At 42.7% G+C, this 15,629-nt stretch overlaps 1 non-coding gene across 1 annotated transcript; it reads left to right on the plus strand.

Moving 5' to 3' along the window:
• Positions 1-373: 373 nt before the first annotated feature.
• TRNAA-UGC (transfer RNA alanine (anticodon UGC)) lies at positions 374-445 on the plus strand. The gene has a single exon. It is a non-coding gene; the product is annotated as a tRNA-Ala (tRNA).
• Positions 446-15,629: the final 15,184 nt, after the last annotated feature.

The raw sequence follows: 15,629 nt of genomic DNA on the forward strand, positions 1-15,629 counted from the left end.
CCAGGGCCACCTGACTAGAACAAAAGACACTGCTGTTACCCAGGAAATTCCAAGGGATTTAGGAACATCTTTAAACAAAAGATGCTCCTCCCAGTGCTCTTGCTGCTGCTGCTAAGTCGCTTCAGTCGTGTCCGACTCTGTGCTACCCCATAGACGGCAGCCCACCAGGCCCCGCCGTCCCTGGGATTTTCCAGGCGAGAGTACTGGAGAGGGGTGCTCTTATCACTTAGCAAATGTCAATGGTTTTAGAAGCTCTGTGCCAGGAACCACAGACAGAAACTAAATATATATTTTTCTAACATCTCACAGGTTGAAGATGAAAAGAGATAATGCATGTAGAGTGCTTTGTCTACGACCTAGCATATAGAGGGTAGGGGATGTAGCTCAGTGGTAGAGCACATGCTTTGCATGTATGAGGTCCCGGGTTCAATCCCCGGCATCTCCACATTTTTGGGCTTCCCTCGTGACTCGGCTGGTAAAGAATCTGCCTGCAATGAGGGATACCTGGGTTCAATTCCTGGGTTGGAAAGATCCCCTGGAGAAGGGAAAGGCTACCCACTCCAGTTTTCTGGCCTGGAATATTCCACAGTCCATGTGGTCACAAAGAGTTGGACACGACTAAGCAACTTTTGCTTTGAAGCTTCCCTTGTAGCTTAATCAGTAAAGCATCTGCCCGCAATGCGGGAGACTTGAGTTCAGTTCCTGGGTCAGGAAGTTCCCCTGGAGAAGGAAATGGCAACCCACGCCAGTATTCCTGCCTGGAGAATTCCATGGACAGAGGAGCCTGGCAGGCTACAGTTCATGGATTTGCAAGAGCCGGACATGACTTACTTAGCACTATCTTTCTTTCTTACTGGCATGTAAAAACTGCTGCATAAATGTTAACTCATTATTTTAAGATGCTGTTAGCAGTGGAAAATGAATTCGGTGAGGGGATGGAAAGAGTTATGAAGCTAAAGACTAAGAGGTTAAGAATCAACCAAGACACTTTAGGTTTAAGAAGGAAAAATAATTTATGTTTTTCAATAATTTGTGAATCCAGTTCCTATTCACTGCAATAGCTGCAGCACCAATTCACAGAATGTAGTCTGGGGACATCTGAGAATCCCCCAAAACTTTTGAGGAAGTCACGGACGCCTTTTTTCACTCTCATTTTTTCACTCACATTCCCTGGCATTTCCTAGAGGCTTACGAACATATGATGTCATACCTGATGAACACAGAAACAGATATGAGAAATCCAGCTGTCTTTTATTAAGCCAGACATTAACAATACTTGCCAAAAATGTAAAACAATGACAGTCTTATTGATTAATTTTTTTTGAAAAATATTTATGTGAACACCGTTGTTAAGTTGTTGAGTTGTGTCCGACTCTTTGAGACCCCATGGACTGTAGCACACCAGGCTTCCCTGTCCCTCACTATGTCCAGGAGTTTGCTCAAGCTCATGTCCATTGATTGGATGATGCGATCTAACTATCTCACCCTCTGCCTCCCCTTTCTCCTGTTACCTTCAATCTCTGCCATTGTCAGGGTCTTTTCCAATGAGTCAGCTCTTCGCCAAAGTATTGGAGCTTCAGCTTCAGCATCAGTCCTTGCAATGAATATTCAGGGTTCATTTCCTTTAGGATTGACTGGTTTGTTCTCCTTGCAGTCCAAGGGACTCTCAAGAGTCTTCTCCAGCCCCACAATTTGAAAGCATCAGTTCTTTGGCACTCAACATACACATTAATTACTGTTAACTTAAAATGAATACATAGATTAAAATGTTAAAGATTTCTGCTTTAATTTCAGGTACAGTAAATATCAATAAATATAACCCACAGAAAAGCTCTTAAATTCTCATTTTTTAATAGTGTGAGGGTCCTAAACCCAAAAAATTGGCCTAGAAGAGCACATGACATATCTTGGGGCCAAATAGTTTGGCATTGTAGCAGGTAATCACTGGATTGAAGTGGGCTCTACTTTTATATTCAGAGCTTATTTCATCATTGGCAAGACTTTTAGGAATTTTATGGGGATCCTGGAATCAAAGTTTCCATAATGTATCCGTTTCCTTGGCTTCTGAGCAACTGTTCCGATTAGGGCAGAGCTCCATTAGTTGTAAAAGTCATTGAACCACTCAGGACAGTGCAAGCAAAGGGGAACATGAAGTCCACCGCTGAGAACACAGACTGTGACCTCTACTTGTACTTGGTTTCCAGCACAAACTCCCCTTATTTCACATCCTTTCTCACTTCATTCATCTTGGAATTGCCAATTTCATTTGCAATAAACTGAAAACCACTCAAACCTTTACTTAGAAGTTAGATTACACCTTTGCTTCTTTCTTTTCTTTTTTTAAATATTTCTATATTTACTTGACTGTGGCAGGTCTTAGTTGCAACATGTGAGATCTTTAGTTGAGGTATGTGGGATCTAATTCCCTGACCAGGGATTGAATCCTGCCCCCCTGCATTGGTGTCTTAGCCACTGGACCCCAGGGAAGTCCTACCTTTGCTTTTTGTCGTCCTTGTTATGTTCCAGAACTCCTGGCATTTCTTTCCATGATATAAATGGTCATATTTTATACCATGTGACCCCATCCTAACTGGCCACAGCAGACTGAACTGGAATTGGATACTTAATCCAAAGGTAGCCATTCATAGTTTATCTGTGATGTGTGTTTTCTGCTAGACTGATGATGGCTTCCCTGTCCTTTTTTTTTTTTTTTAAATCATCTAGGAGCATGATCATACTTTTCTGATGATTGGGGGAAAAAAAAAATACAAGGGGCTGATTTAAAAGACTGATTCCCAGGCCTCTCTGTCTTGGAGATTCTGATTCAGAGATTTGGATGGGGCTTGTGAATTAGTTTGGCTAATGAGTTTCTAGGTGTGTCTTCTCAGTGAAAAGTGAAAGTGTTAATCACTCAGTCACGTCTGACTCTGCAACCCTATTGATGGTAGCCCACTGGGATCCTCTGTCCATGCAATTCTCCAGGCAAGAATACAGAGTGGGTTGCCATTCCCTTCTCTAGGGGATCTTCCCCACCCAGGGACTGAACCCAGTTCTCCAGTATTGCAGGCATATTCTTTACCACCTGAGCCACCAGAGCAGTGTAGAAAGTGATACCTGTTTTACAAAGCCATTGGAATATCCAAGGTGTGGAAAAGGACAGAGATTTTCCATCTTCATGACCACACCAGCTCCTTGGGTCCACTGCAGAGATTCTAAGTAGATCTGGTCTGGGGCCCAGGAATCATCATTTTATGCCCCCAGGTGTCTGATGTGAACACTCAACTTTGAGAACAGCCAAGAATGAGATAGTTTCAGCAGATTGTTTTGCTTCTGCAATTCCCTACCATGAAAGACCGAATTTTTAAATTTTATTTTAATTATTTATTTTTGGCTGTGCTAGGTCTTCGTTGTTTCGAGGGCTTTCTCTTAGTGCAGCAAGCAGGGGCTACTCTCTATTTGTGGTGCTCGGGCTTCTCACTGTGGTGGCTTCTCTTGCTGTGGCTCCCTGGCTCTAGAGCACAGGTTTAGAAGTTGTGGCACACAGGCTTAGTTGCTCCACCACACGTAGGACCTTCCCTGACCAGGAATCAAACCCTGTCTCTTCCATTGGTAGGCGGGTTTTTTACCACTGAGCCACCTGGGAAGCCCTGCCTTTTTTTTTTTTTTTTTTTTAATGAAATGTCATATTGGAGTGGATACAGTTTTGGAACAGACCATTATCTCTGCTATGGGGGAAGGTCGAGCAGGATGAGGGGTACAGGGAAACCTAAGGATGGCTCTGCAATATTTAGGGGCTGAGGCTGGAGTAGGGGTGAGGCAGGAGGAGCCTCGACAGAGAAGTTCCATTTCTTCCAGTCCTCCTGACAATCGCTCTGTCCAAACTCCACCAAACACCAGCCCCGACCCTAACACTGATCATGTGGCTGACGATTAGAACCGGTTGGAACAGTTATGCAGTGTTGTAAATGCCTTTGTAAACTGCAGCACATACTACCTTGGTGAAGACAGCAAATCACACCCTGGATCTTCCCATCCCAGGAATCTCAATAGTAGCAGCACACAGGCCACCCAGAGGGAAATCAGGATGTCAGCTCTCAGAGAGGTACTTCTTATCTTTACTATCAGATGATCCTATCACTTATTTCCCAAGAAGGTCCAATTACACTTCTCCTCTCTAGAAAGAACTTAATCACTTGTACCAGCTTGATTTGGTGTCATAGGTATTCTGTTTCTCCTAATAGAAAAGTGTTCTCTGGTCACCTCTCAAGATTCACAATGAACCTCTCTCTACCTCGGGCTCCAAAAGGCAAGCTTTATTTTTCTCGGTAGGAGTCTATCCCCATCTATCAAACTATTGTTGCTGTTTAGTAACTAGTCATGTCTGACTCTTTGCATAACCCCAGGCTTCCCTCTCCGTGGGATTTCCCAGGCAAGAAAACTGGAGCGGGTTGCCTTTTCCTTATATCTTGGCCTATTTATATTGTTTTCTGCTTTCCTTCACGAGAATTTAGGTTCTGTATGAGGGCATAGCTTTGGTCTGTTTTGTTCTGGCCTAAAACAGTGCCTGGTTCTCAGTAGACTTTTAGTAAGTATTTGTTGAAGGGATGAACACAAGGGTTTTGTTTCTCTCCAGGTTGGGGATGGGAGGATAGGACGGCTGAAGCTTTGCTGAACCAACGGACAGGAGGGAGTGGTGGCTTCTAGGGTCCAGGGTTAGGCAAGGAATTTATTTAAAAGCTATCTGGCAAAGACATAATCAGAATGGGAGTTTAATGTAGAGGAGATTCAAGGTCCTCAGCCTGGGCAAACACAAAGCACTAAGACCAAAGGGGCTGGCAGAAAGGAACTAAGGGTGGGGCCACAGAGCCCAGAGGTTGGACGTAAGGTCCACGGGTGAGCAGAGGGAAACGGAGGCAGGTGCATCAGCAGGGGTACACCTGAACAAGTTCTGCTTCCTGCCAACTTCCCCTTGTAAGTGAAAGTTGATCAGTCATGATCCGACTCTGCGACCCCATGGACTGTAGCCCACCAGGCTCCTCTGTCCATGGGATTCTCCAGGCAAGAATACTGGAGTGGATTGCCATTTCCTCCTCCAGGGGATCTTCCCAACCCAGGGATCAAACCCAGATCTCCCAAATTGCAGGTGGATTCTTTACCGTCTGAGACACCAAGGAAGCCCCTTGTAAGATTAGGGCTTTAAAAATGGAATTTGGGTTTTTTTTTAATTTTTATTTTTGGCTGTGGTGGGTCTTTGACGCTGCACATGGGCTTTCTCTAGTAGTGGTGAGTGAGGACTACACTCTAGTTGCAGGGTGCGGGCTTCTCACTTCAGTGCTTTGTCTTGTTGCAGAACACAGGCTCTAGGTTCGAAGTCAGTAATTGTGGCACACAGGGCTTAGTTGCCCCAAGGCCTGTGGGATTTTCCCAGACTAGGGATCGTACTGGTGTTCCTTGCATTGCAAAGCAGATTCTAAACCACTGCACCACCAGGGAAGTCCCAGGATTTTTGTTTTTAATTTATGTTGAGGAGTAGCAATTTACTATAGGCATTAGATCAATCAGTAGCGAAACTTTTAAGTAAGGGTAGTGGGCCTTAGAAAGGATCACTACAAACAAAGCTAGTGGAGGTGATGGAATTCCAGGGGAGCTATTTCAAATCCTGAAAGATGATGCTGTGAAAGTGCTGCACTCAATATGCCAGCAAATTTGGAAAACTCAGCAGTGGCCACAGGACTGGAAAAGGTCAGTTTTCATTCCAATCCCAAAGAAAGGCAATGCCAAAGAATGTTCAAACTACCACACAATTGCACTTACCTCACACACTAGTAAAGTAATGCTCAAAATTCTCCAAGCCAGGCTTCAGCAATACATGAACCGTGAACTTCCAGAGGTTCAAGCTGGTTTTAGAAAAGACAGAGGAACCAGAGACCAAATTGCCAACATCCGCTGGGTCATCAAAAAGGCAAGAGAGTTCCAGAAAAAACATCTATTTCTGCTTTATTGACTATGCCAAAGCCTTTGACTGTGTGGATCACAATAAACTGTGGAAAATTCTGAAAGAGATGAGACCACCTGACCTGACCTCTTGAGAAATCTGTATGCAGGTCAGGAAGCAACAGTTTGAACTGGACATGGAACAACAGACTGGTTCCAAATAGGAAAAGGATTACGTCAAGGCTGTATATTGTCACCCTGCTTATTTAACTTATATGCAGAGTACATCATGAGAAACGCTGGGCTGGAAGAAGCACAAGCTGGAATCAAGATTGCCGGGAGAAATAGCAATAACCTCAGATATGCAGATGACACCATCCTTATGGCAGAAAGTGAAGAGAAACTCAAAAGCCTCTTGATGCAGGTGAAAGAGGAGAGTGAAAAAGGGGTTGGCTTAAAGCTCAACATTCAGAAAACTAAGATCATGCCATCTGGTCTCATCACTTCATGGGAAATAGATGGGGAAAGAGTGGAAACAGTGTCAGACTTTATTTTTTGGGGCTCCAAAATCACTGCAGATGGTGACTGCAGCCATGAAATTAAAAGACGCTTACTCCTTGGAAGAAAAGTTATGACCAACCTAGATAGCATATTGAAAAGCAGGGACATTACTTCACCAACAAAGGTCTGTCTAGTCAAGGCTATGGTTTTTCCAGTGGTCATGTATGGATGTGAGAGTTGGACTGTGAAGAAGGCTGAGCGCCGAAGAATTGATGCTTTTGAAGTGTGGTGTTGGAGAAGACTCTTGAGAGTCCCTTGGACTGCAAGGAGATCCAACCAGTCCATTCTGAAGGAGATCAGCCCTGGGATTTCTTTGGAAGGAATGATGCTAAAGCTGAAACTCTAATACTTTGGCCACCTCATGCAAAGAGTTGACTCACTGGTAAAGACTCTGATGGTGGGAGGGATTGGGGGCAGGAGGAGAAGGGGATGACAGAGGATGAGATGGCTGGATGGTATCACTGACTCGATGGAAGTGAGTTTGAGTGAGCTCCGGGAGTTGGTGATGGACAGGGAGGCCTGGCGTGCTGCAATTCATGGGGTCACAAAGAGTCAGACATGACTGAGTGACTGAACTGAACTGAACTGAAACAGCTAACAATTTATCATATGTTTCCGCTAACTATCCCTAACAAATTCACAAGTATTGTGAGACTGAGTTTGAATCTGAGTATTTTTTAAATATATTTCACTTTTTATTTTGAAACAATTCCAAACTTACAGAGAAGTTGCAAATAAAAGAAAATTTCTGTATATCAGATTCCCCAAATATTAACATTTACCATGTTTGCTTACCGTTCTTTCCTACACTTGTTCCTTAACCATTTGCGATTGAGTTGTAGATATAATGTCCCTTTGGCTCTAAAGATTTCTGTATGTATTTCCTAAAAACAAGGATATGTGGGGGACTTCCCTGGTCGTCCAGGAGTTAAGAATCCATATTCCTGTGCAAGGGACGTGGGTTCAGACCCTGTCTAGAGAACTAAAGTCCCACAAGCTGTGCGGTGCAGCCAAAAAATTAAAAATAAAAACAAGGACTTTTTTCCCCCCATAACCACAGTACAATTATCAAAATCAAGTAATTAACTTTGATTCGCTGTTGTTGTTGTTATTGTTCAATCTCATGTCCAACTCTTTGTGACACCATGGACTACAGCACATCAGGCTCCCCTGTCCTTCACTATCTTCCAGAGTTTGCTCAGATTCATGTCCATTGAGTGGGTGATGCTATCTAACCATCTCATCCTCTGCCACTCCCTTCTTCTTTTGCCTTCAGTCTTTTCCAGCATCACAGTCTTTTCCAGTGAGTCAGTTCTTCGAATCCAGTGGCCAAAGGACATTACTATATTCTAATCTACAGACCTTATTCAATTGTCGCCCATCCCCTAATGTCCTTTTGACAAACATCTTGCAGAAATGGGCCTGCTCAACACGAACACTGGAGAAGGCAATGGCACCCCACTCCAGTACTCTTGCCTGGAAAATCCCATGGACGGAGGAGCCTGGTGGGCTGTAGTCCATGGGGTCGCCAAGAGTCGGACACGACTGAGCGACTTCACTTTCACTTTTCACTTTCATGCATTGGAGAAGGAAATGGCAACCCACTCCAGTGTTCTTGCCTGGAGAATCCCAGGGACGGGGGAGCCTGGTGGGCTGCCGTCTATGGGATCGCACAGAGTCGGACACTACTGAAGTGACTTAACAGCAGCAGCAACACAAACACCATCCAGGAATCCAGAAAGACAGGCTGCCAGTGAATTCTCCTTCCGCACCAAGGGGTTTCGATGGTGGACATCTGTGGCTGCCAAAAGTAGTCTTCCTGTGACTAGACAAGAAAGCAAGAATGTCCCAGAGGTCCAACCTGAACAAGGCTGGATGTGGAACACTTTGTCAGTAACCCTACCTCCAGACCTCGTGCTGGGCCAGCAACATAAACTCCTACACATTTAAGCCATCATAAGCCCCGTCAAGATTTTTGTTATTTACAGCCACAACATTCCTAACTGACGTAATCCTCTAAAAGTGGAAATACCAGATTTTTATACCTACGCATGCAAGCACACACAGACACATTCAAACTGCTCTTAAAAGAAATTTAATGAATGAATTATGTCATATGTGAGTGCACCTGTTTCCCCTCAGCATTTCTAATATATTTTATCACTTCAGTTTATTTGGATGACTGTCATAGGCATAACATCTTTCTTTACAACAAATCTCACAGGATCACAGGATTTTAGTTAGAGGAAACCTGATTATCTCATCTAAACCCCTTCACAGTATGTACAATTTTAAGAAATGTGTTTATGAGTAACAGAAGTTGTCACAAAAGGGGAAAGGGTGATTTAACAGCAGGGAGAAGAAGCAGGTCAACTCAGGTAAAAAGGATTTCAGTTACGTTGGGACTTCCCTGACCTTCCAGTGGATAATTCTCCATTTTTCCAATGCAAGGGTGCAGGTTTGATCCCTCGTCTGGAAACTAAGATCCCACATGCTGTGCATGAGGCCAAAGATTCTTTTTATTTTTTTTTTTATTTATTTTTTTTTCAAAGATTCTTTTTAAAAAATTGTTTAAAAATATATTTACATTGATCAAGTTTTTATTATGTTATTATATTAATATAGTATGGTGGAGAGAATCAGATTCTTCAACAGCAGACTCAACCAATTTTATTGCCAGCTCTGCTGCTTGCTAAGGGTATAACTCTGAGCTAACAATTTGTCCTTTCTTTGCCTTAATGTCTTCATCCATAAAATGGGAATGATATAAAAGTGATTGATAGCCTCCTAAAGTTGTCATGAGAATTAAATGAATTAAGATGTGTAAATATTTAGAACATGCTGCTGCTGCTGCTAAGTCACTTCAGTCGTGTCCGACTCTGTGCGACCCCACCAGGCTCCCCCGTCCCTGGGATTCTCCAGGCAGCTATTATTTATTATTATTATTAGTGTGGTATGCTAAGCCGTATGCATTGCTTATGTCATAGAAATGAACATGGATTGTTATCCTGGCATTTATTGGCCTTGCTTGGAGGACCCACTGCAAGAGTTAATGAACTCTGGGCTCTGTCTTCCACTGGGTCTGACGAGGCCTCAGCCTCCCTACCTTTCCATTGTTGGGAGGAGACTAGACCTCAGATCTTTGTATTTGAGAACCTTTGAACCTGCAACTACAACAAAGGGAGGGCAGTTTATTTGGGGATGTTTTACTCCTGTTGCCATGGAAATCGAACACTGTTCCAACTTCTGTCCACATCCTTCAGTCTGAGTCACTACTGCTTAATAGACTTTTAAAGACATCAATAAATACCGTCAGAAGCATTTAAAAGTCTTAAACCAGGGCCCGAGGCTTTCTGCACTGGCCCTCTTGTAATCTACACAGATTTTTCCTCTAGCACTTCTGAAATGTTGCAGCTCTATACTAATAAACAGAATGTCTATGCCTTTATCCACACCTTGAAAGGGAAGGGCCTGTGATCCAAGCCTCAGTGTCCAGCTGAGGTGTTCATACCAGAAGCCAACAGAAATGCATTCCCAGTTATTCCTGGGCCAAGAAGATCTACCACCTTTATATCATTTCTGTAAAAACTACTCTAAGGCACACTCAGCAAACTGAGGAATAAAGTAAACTTAATAAAGAAAAAATTGTGGCATAAAAAGCACCAGTGATGAACATTGGGACCAGTGAATTAAGACCAAACAGTGTCGCACTAGGTCAAAAAGTAACTGTGCAATAATTATCTGTACTATTTGGGCAATGATGCACACTTTATGGATTGAAAGGAAGAAAGTAATAGTGATCCATAGCAACTTAGTAGCTATAGACTTCCAGGAGAACTTCTTAGTCCCCTTTGTAAACCTCATCTGCAACTGACAATAAACTAAGTAGTTAAGAATTGTTTGTTTTAGCTGTGCCATGTGGTATGTGGGATCTTAGTTTCTGATCAGGGATGGAACCCACATCACCTTCATTGGAAGTATGGAGTCTTAACAATTGGACCACCAGGGAAGTCCCAGTAATCAAGAATTTAAAGAAGTCAAATCAGTTTCTTACTTATATTTTCTAAGCTGAAACTGAAAGTCCATCAGTTGTAAATAAAATGTTACTTCTATCTTAATGGCTTTGGGTCAGATTACCCATCTTTCCCCACTGTCTCTAAAAATAACACATATGCTGGAGAATAAATTGTATCAAAAGAACTCTGTCGGTCCCATTCCCCAACCTTTGGGGATACCAAATGACATAATGGAAATAGCAAGTCATTCAGGCCAGGTAATCAGTACTGAGTCTACAAACTGTTAGCTGTGTGCACACTAAGTCCTTTCAGTCTTGTCCAGCTCTTTTCAACCCTATGGACTGTAACCTATCAGGCTCCTCTGTCCATGGAATTCTCCAGGCAGGAATACTGGAGTGGGTGGGTTCCTTAGACAAATCACTTTACTTCTGTTTGCTTCAGCAATTTTTGACTTGTTCTTCGTTCTTCCCAGGTGGCACTAGTGGTAAAGAATCTGCCTGCCAATGCATGAGACACAAGAGATGCAGGTTCAATCCTTGGGTCAGGAAGATCCCTTGGAGAAGGAAATGGCAACCCAATCCAATATTCTTGCCTGGGAAATCCTATGGCCAGAGGAGCCAGGCAGGCTACTTACTGCACATGCACACACACTGCTCATTCTGCTGCAATGGGAGATAAAGGAGCTTTCCTGACTCCTCATAGTCTAGACACTGGGGTGAGAAAGACAATTCTCAATAACCAATACTATGTAAAGTGGTACATTGATTGAACAATCAAAAATAGTGAGACGAAGTCACACACCAGGAAAGGTTAAAGAAGTGGGATTGACATGGGATAGAATGTAGAGAACTTGAATCCTCGCCAACAAGGGACACAGCAATTACACTCATGTGTTTGTGGTTTTCTGTAGCTTCCCCAGTGGACTGATGTGTGTGTGTGTGTAATTTGATCTTTATGATATTCTGGGGAATTATTATCTTCATCTTTTCCCAAATGGAGAAATAGAGGTTCAGAGAAATTAAGTGATTTCCTCAAAAATAAATGGCAAGTTAGAACTGGAGAGGCAGTGACAATAGTGGGGACGGTGGGGGGAAGCACCTATGAAAAGTTGCTCTTCCATAAAAAGAGCGTGAACACTGGCAACAACTGTCAAAGACAACTGTCACAGAACTCTGGAAACTGACCACAGGGGAGGATTTATTCTTAACAAATGGCTGAATGTCAGTACAACACTGAACTTTGTGGAATTTTACCTTGCCTCATTCCTTCCCCTTTTCCCCAGCTCCACAATAGACTTGAAAACAAATGGCACCACATTCACAGTGAAAACCAGCATCTTGGCAGCCACTGGAAGGGGAAGAAGGGGGCTGCAACTCCCTAGAAAACCTTTCTCAAGGAATTGTCATTATTTGACATGTCAGGCAGTTCCCTGGAAAACTCTGTTCTAAGGACTTGTCTTTATTTGATCTGACTCAGAACAGCTTTTTCCACAGGAACACTTGTCAAAAACAATCGACAGCAGTTATTTAACATCACAGCTGCCCAAGGTAGTGATAACAGTTGAGACAAACAAGAAATTGACCAAAAAATTAGAAGGAAAAGCTAGGCAATAAGATATCCACGGGAAGCTTTGAAAAGGTCCAACATATTTCTAGAAACCTAGAAGGATTCAAATGATAGGGTTGGGCTCATGCTTCAGCAAAGACCTAAGTAAATTGAAAGACATCTTATGTTCATAGATTGGAAGTTTTAATATTGTTAAGATGGCAATACTCTCCGTTGATCAATAGATAATGCCTATTGAAATCCCACATGCTTTTTTTTTTTTAAGGTTTTATTTATTTGCTTTTATTTTATTTTTGGCTTTGAAGAGTCTTTATTGCTGCGTGTGGGCTTTCTCTAGGCACAGCAAGTGGGAGCTACTCTCCAGTTTCGGGGCTTGGGCTTCTCATTAGGGCGGCTTCTCTTTGTTGTGGAGCACTAGGCTGTAAGGAGCACGGGCTTCAGTAGTTGTAGCTCATGGACTCTGGAGCACTGGCTCAGTAGTTGTAGCTCATGGACTCTGGAGCACTGGCTCAGTAGTTGTAGCTCATGGACTCTGGAGCACTGGCTCAGTAGTTGTGGTGCAGAGGCTTAGTTGCCTTGTTGATTGTAGGATCTTCCCAGAGCATGGATTGAACCCTTGTCTCCTGCACCGGCAGGTGGATTCTTAACCACTGGACCACCAGGGAAGTCCTCCCTATCCCATGTGCCTTTTTTTTCTCTTTGCAGAAATTTACAAACTTCCTAAAATTTATATGGAAATTCCAGGGACCCAGAATAGACAAAACATTCTTGCAAAAGAACAAAGTTAGAATCACATTTTCTAATTTTGAAAGTTATTGTAAAGCTCTAGTAATCTATTCAGTGAAGTATTAGTGTAAAGATAGATGTATAGATCAATGCAACTGCATCTTGAATCTAGAAATCAATTATTACATTTCTGGTCAGCTGATTTCCACAAGGGTGCCAAGACAACTCACTGGAAAAAAGAATAGTCTTTTACACAAACGGTACTGGGACAACTGAATATTCATGTGCAAAAGAATGAAATTGGAACCCTATTTACATTAGTCAGGATTCTCCAGAGAAAAAGAACCAATAGGATATATGTAGATGTTGGAGAAAGAGATTCATTATGAAGGATTGGCTCACAAGATTATGGCGGCCAAGCTGGAGGATAGCTGGAGGCCTAGGGAAGCCAGGGCTGCAGTTCTAGTCCAAACCTAAAGGACTAAGAACCAGGAAAGCTAATGTTGTAAGAATCCAAAGGTCTGAGAGCTGCAGGGGCTGATAGTATAAATCCAATCTGATTTCAAAGGTCCAAGAACTAGGAGTGCTAATGTCCAAGGGCATGAAAATATGGACGTGCCTGCTTGAACAGAAGAGTAAATTTGCCCTTCCCTTTTTTTGCTGTTCTATCCAGGGCCTCAGTGGATTGAAAGATGCTCATCTGCTTTGGTGAGGGAGATCTTCTTTCCTTAGTATATCGATTGAAATGCTAATCTCTTCTGGATAAACCCTGACATATCCACCCACATAGGTTGTACCAGCCATCTAGGCATCCCTTAGCCCAGTCGAGTTGACACAAAATTCACCATCACGTCATATACAAAAGTTAACTCAATATCAGTCAAAGACCTAAATGTAAGATCTAAACTACAAAACTCTTAGAAGAAAACATAGGAGTAAACCTTCATGAGCAATGGCTTCTTTTTTCCCCTGGCCATGCCTTGCGGCTTGTGGAAGCTTAATTCACTGACAAGGGATTGAACCCGGGTCCCCAGAAATGGAAGTGTGGAGTCCTAATCACTGGACTGCCAGAGAATTCCTAGCAATGGTTTCTTAAATACAATATTAAAAGTTTAGCAACCAAAGAAAAAATTAATTGCACTTTATATCTAAACTTAGAACATTTTTGTTTCAAATGATATTATTAAGAATTGAATGATAACAACAGAATGGGAAAAAATATTTGGAACTTATATATCTGATAAGAAACTAGTATCTAGAATATACCCTATAGACTGTAGCCTGCCAGGCTCCTCTGTCCATGGGATTCTCCAGGCAAGAATACTGGTGTGGGTTGCCATGTCCTCCTCCAAGATATCTTCCCAGCCCAGGGATCGAACCCGAGTCTCTTGTGTCTCCTGCATTAGCAGGCAGGTTCTTTGCCACTATAATTCTCCACACTTCTAATTATTATACAGTGCCTGAGGAATGTAAAGCAAAGTTCTTCTTCAAACTTCAGTGAGCATAGTAATCACCAGAGCCTTTGGATTGAGAGAGATTTCCCAGACCAGGCCCCAAAGATTTGCCTTTGTTAAATCTGGGGTGGAGTTCAGGCACCCATCATTTTTATCTAACAAGCAAAGTAAGGATGCAGATGAGCCATAGACCACATGTGAGAAAACCTGCTTTCCATCATCTTCCAAGGTCTTGACCTACTTCTAGTTCAGAAGTGGCCAGCTGTAATGAGCTCTGCTATGAAAGATGAATTCTGCAAAATTCACCAAACTGTAATTTGGGGACATCAATGACCCCAAATAGGAAGGTTATTTTTTTTATAATTAATGAATTTTTTTATTTTTGACTGAATTGGGTCTTCGTTCAGCACTGGGCATTCTGGATCTTTGTTACGTCATGCGGGACACTTCATTGTGGCCAAGGGGCCTTCTCTCTAACTGTGGCACAAGGGGTTCCAGAGGGAGTGCATGGTCTCAGTAGTTGCAGCAGGCAGACTTAGTTGCCCTGCAGCATGTGGAATCTTAGTTGATCAAGGTTAATCAACGATATAACCCTCATCCCCTGCATTGGAAGCATGAAGTTTTAATCACTGGACCACCAGGGACATGCCCAAACTGGAAGTTTTACAGAGCACTTCACCTTAGTTTGCTGTCCCTTGGACTGCAAGGAGATCCAACCAGTCAATCCTAAAGGAAATCAATCCTGAATATTCAATGGAAGGACTGATGCTGAAGCTGAAACTCCACAACTTTGGCCACCTGATGTGAAGAACCGACTCACTGGAAAAGGTCCTGATGCTGGGAAAGATTGAAGGCAGGAGGAGAAGGGGACAACAGAGGATGAGATGGTTGCACGGCATCACTGACTCAATGAACATGAGTTTGAGTGGCCTCCGGGAGTTGGTGATGGACAGGGAGGCCTGGCGTGCTGCAGTCTAGGGGGTTTCGAAGAGTCGGACATGACTGAGCGACTGAACTGAACTGAGGAAAAAATAGAGAAAATGCCTATGTTTTCAATTCAGACAAATGCCTTGTGTCTTGTCATGTTGTGACAAGAATACAATAGGTGAACAGTCACTTATCTTTTCTAAACTGACTCCTTTGATAAATTTAACATTAAAAAAAAGGAAAAAAAAACAAGCTAAAGAACGACTTTAAACCCTCTTTCCTAATTCTGAGAAATTTTGCTATTCAGTCATTTGTTTAGACTTAGACTTTAGATAAACAATGATAACATCTCATCCACACTTCAGTGTAATTTTATCATCTTAAAACTTGGACAGTGCAGTGAGACTCTGGCTGTCTGGCAGGGACTCCTCTCTCCCAGAGATGC

Source organism: Bos taurus, chromosome 6 (assembly GCF_002263795.3).
Source record: "Bos taurus isolate L1 Dominette 01449 registration number 42190680 breed Hereford chromosome 6, ARS-UCD2.0, whole genome shotgun sequence".
NCBI classification, from domain to species: Eukaryota; Metazoa; Chordata; class Mammalia; order Artiodactyla; family Bovidae; genus Bos; species Bos taurus.